General features: G+C 45.2%; 1 non-coding gene across 1 annotated transcript; it reads right to left on the minus strand.

Annotated features, from left to right (window-relative positions):
* Positions 1-996: 996 nt before the first annotated feature.
* Positions 997-1100, minus strand: LOC115898399. Its single transcript, XR_004058138.1, has one exon. It is a non-coding gene; the product is annotated as a U6 spliceosomal RNA (small nuclear RNA).
* Between the last annotated feature and the right edge of the window lie 3284 nt (positions 1101-4384).

Raw genomic sequence — 4384 nt, forward strand, 5'->3', positions numbered from 1 at the left:
TTTCTTTCTTTCTTTCTTTCTTTCTTTCTTTCTTTCTTTCTTTCTTTCTTTCTTTCTTTCTTTCTTTCTTTCTTTCTTTCTTTCTTTCTTTCTTTCTTTCTTTCTTTCTTTCTTTCTTTCTTTTCTTTCTTTTCTTTCTTTTTTTGAGATGGAGTCTTGCTCTTGTCACCCAGGCTGGAGTGCAGTTACCTGATTTTGGCTCACTTGCAACCTCCACCTCTCGGATTCAAGTGAGTCTCCTGCCTCAGCCTCCTGAGTAGCTGGGACTACAGGCGCCCACCACCACGCCCGGCTAAATTTTTTGTATTTTTAGTAGAGACAGGGTTTCACCGTGTTAGCCAGGATGGTCTCAATCTCCTGACCTCATGATCTGCCTGCCTCGGCCTCCCAAAATGCCAGGATTACAGGCATGAGCCACCGCACTTGGCCTTGTTTGTTGTTTTGTTTTGTTTTGTTTTGAGGCTTTGAGACGGAGTTTCACTCTTGTTGCCCAGGCTGGAGTGCCCTGCCATGATCTCGGCTCACTGCAACCTCCCCCTCCCAGATTCAAGCGATTCCCCTGCCTCAGCCTCCTAAGTAGATGAGATTACAGGCATGAGCCCCTGTGCCTGGCCGTCTTTTTTTTAAGACAAGAGTCTCACTCTGTTGCCCAGGCTGGTGTGCAGTGACACGATCTCAGCTCCCTGCAGCCTCTGCCTCCCAGACTCAAGTGATCCCCCCACCTCAGCCTCCCTAGTAGCTGGGACTAAAGGCATGTACCACCATGCCTGGCTAATTTTTGTATTTTTATTATTTATTTATTGTTGCACGAGGGCTACAGCGGTAGGTGGCAAGCCGCCATGCCTGAGTGGGGATGGGCAGATTGTTTTCCAATTGCCAACCTTAGTGGTGCAACGCGAGATGGACATGGGAAGGCTATGATGTCACAGGCCTGTGACGTTATGGCAGGATCTGGGGAAGGGAAGCAAAGCGAGGTAGCGGGCAGTGGACTGTAGCAGGAATAGGGAACACATCATTAACTTGCGTGTCATCCTTGCGCAGGGGCCATGCTAGTCTCTGTATTGTTCCAATTTTAGTATATGTGCTGCTGAAGCGAGCACAATTTTTGTATTTTTTGTAGAGACAGGGTGTTGTCATGTCACCCAGGCTGGTCACAAACTCCTGAATTGAAGTCACTCGACTGCCTCGGCCTCCCAGAGTGCTAGGATTACAGGCATGAGCCACAGCACCAACCCTCAAATGGAAATTCTGAAACAAAAATTTTATAACAAAAATTTAAAACTCACTAGATGGACTCAATAACAATATGAAGAGGAGGAAGAGTCAGGAGACAAAGGTGGATTGATAGAAAGCACTCAAACGGGCCGGTTGCAGTGGCTCATGCCTGCAATCCCAGCACTTTGGGAGGCTGAGGTGGGTGGATCATTTGAGGTCAATAGTTTGAGACCAACCTGGCCAACATGGCAAAACCCTGTCTCTACTAAAAATACAAAATTAGCCAGGCATGGTGGCACATGCCTGTAATCCCAGCTACTCAGGAGGCTGAGGCAGGATAATTGTTTTAACCTGGGGGGTGGAGGTTGTAGTGAGCCAAGATCATGCCGTTGCACTCCAGCTTGGGCAAGGAAAGCAAAGCTCTGTCTCAAAAAAAAAAGTACCAAATTGAGGCCGGGCACAGTGGCTCATGTCTGTAATCCCAGCACTTTGGGAGGCAGAGGTGGGTGGATCACCTGAGGTCAGGAGTTTTAGACCAGCCTGGCCAACATGGTGAAACCCCATCTCTACTAAAAATACAAAAATGAGTCAGACTTGGTGGTGAGTGCCTGTAATTCCAGCTACTCGGAAGGCTGAGGCAGGAGAATCCCTTGAACCTGGGAAGCGGAGGTTGCAGTAAGCCGAGATCATGCCACTGCACTCCAGCTGAAATGACAGCGCAAGACTGCGTCTCAAAAAAAAAAAAAAAAAAAAAAAAAAAAAAAAATCAGTGGGATTACTTGGCGTGTTTCTGTTTTGGCTAGAGTACAGTGGCGTGATCTCGGCTCACTGCAACCTCCGCCTTCTGGTTTCAAAGGATTCTCCTGCCTCAACTTCCCGAGTGGCTGGGATTACAGGCAAGCACCATCTTGCCTGGGTAGTTTTTTTTGTTTTTGGTTGGTTTTTTTGGGACAGAGTCTTGCTCTCTAGCCCAGGCTGCAGTGCAGTGGCATGATCTCCACCTCAGCTCACTGCAAGCTCTGCCTCCCGGGTTCACGCCATTCTCCTGCCTCAGCCTCCTGAGTAGCTGGGACTACAGGCGCCTGCCACCACGCCCGGCTAATTTTTTGTATTTTTAGTAGAGATGTGGTCTCGATCTCCTGACCTCGTGATCCGCCCGCCTTGGCCTCCCACAGTGCTGGGATTACAAGTGTGAGCCACTGCGCCCGGCCAGTTTTTGTATTTTTAGTAGAGACAAGGTTTCACCATGTTGGCCAGGCTGGTCTTGAACTCCTGACGTCAGGTGATTCACGTGCCTCGGCCTCCCAAAGTGCTGGGATTATAGGCGTGAGCCACCGCACCTGGCTATTTTTTTATTTTTATGATGTATTTATTAGAATTAGAATTTGTTTGACGCTGCTTCAGGATATGAGTAATTATTCAAAGAAAATGTGACTTTTTAACAAAGCAGTTCCAGGAATACATTGTGGAGAGAAAAGAGGACTGCTTAAAATATGGCTATTGTTAAAATGTTGTCTATATTAAGGAACCTTCGTGAGATCCCCAACATCATTGTGAACACAACCTTTTATGATTACGTGACATGAATTAACTTTCATCCTTTTTCATTGTATCTAAGTTCTTGGCCACGCAGATACATCTGACAACACTTAACCCCTCTTGAAGACATTTTTCAATCTCTAAGTGACTACTAACTCCAACATCTCTATCTTGTTTTTACCACAAGAATTTTGAAAAATCAGAGTAGGCTGGGCATGGTGGCTCACACCTGTAATCCCAGCACTTTTCGGGGCCAAGGCGGGCAGATCACCTGAGGTCACGAGTTCAAGACTAGCCTGGCCAACATAGTGTAACCCTGTCTCTATTAAAAATGCAAAAATTAGCCAGGCATGGTGGCAGGTGCCTATACCCCAGCTACTAGGGAGGCTGAGGCAGGATAATCACTTGAACCCGGGAGGCGGATGTTGTGATGAACCAAGATCATACCATTGTACTCCAGCCTGGGCAACAAGAGCAAAACTCCATCTCAAAAGAAAAAGAAAAAATACTTCTCGTGGGAGAACTTTCAGGCACTAATCAGGCTAATTCATCCCAGAGGAAAACCTTGATGACAAAGAAGGGGAAAAAGTCTTCCAATTTTTTTCCTTATCGGATTTCAGAGAATCCTCAGTGATATATAGGGAAACTTGCTGGAGGAATTCAGGGTTTATCAATGAAACTGTTTAATGCCATGGTCGTCAGTGGATTTTGTTTGTGTGGCAGTCAGGAGGAACCCCTTGGACCATTGCAAATATGGGGACATTGTAGAGAACCGTTTTAAGGACCCCATCCTATTGAGTGCCATGAATACAGAAAAAATCCATTATTCCATTTACATGTTTTAGAAGTGAGAGAAACTCCAAATAAGATACGGCCAAGTTGTGCAACAGAATTCAGAATTTATTCAATATTAGTGTTTGTATCATAGAGAACATCTGTCATTTATATAGACAGTTTTCCCTGGGACTTCCATGCTATTGAACACTGTAACGTTGATTTTGGAGAGAATCCCTGGGGATGGGGAGGCATCATCAACGTTCCAATGCAGCATCAGCTAATTGACATGCAACAAAGACTCTATCAATGCAGAAATGTGCAAGAGCTTTCAGGAAAGTACAGCTCATTCAACATCAGAGAATTCACAAAAGAGAAAAACTGTGTGTAATGTATGTAAAAATGCTTTGAGATGGTGCCCAGATCTAATCAGACATCTGGGATTTTGTAAGCAGAGAGGGGTCTTGTGAGTATAATGGAGGAGGAAGAACCACAGTATCAGCTAATTCAGGTGGGACTTAAAATGGTCATATGTAATGAAGGTGGAAAACTCGGGGAAGCATGGAGAATACGGAATGTGAGATCATCCACACTGGAGAGAAGTCTTAGGAGTATAATTAGTGTGGAAAATCACTTGGGGACAAGCTTAGCTTTCTCATCATTGGAGAATTCACACAAAAAAAGGAATGAGCTTGGACAAATCGTGGAAGAACTTTCAGGCACTATTCATCCCGGAGAAAAACCTTGATGACAAAGAAGGGGAAAAAGTCTTCCAATATTTTTCCTTATTGGATTTCAGAGAATCCTCAGTGATATATAGGGAAACTTGCTGGAGGAATTCAGGGTTTATTAAGAT

This window comes from Rhinopithecus roxellana, chromosome 6, assembly GCF_007565055.1.
Source record: "Rhinopithecus roxellana isolate Shanxi Qingling chromosome 6, ASM756505v1, whole genome shotgun sequence".
NCBI lineage: Eukaryota > Metazoa > Chordata > Mammalia > Primates > Cercopithecidae > Rhinopithecus > Rhinopithecus roxellana.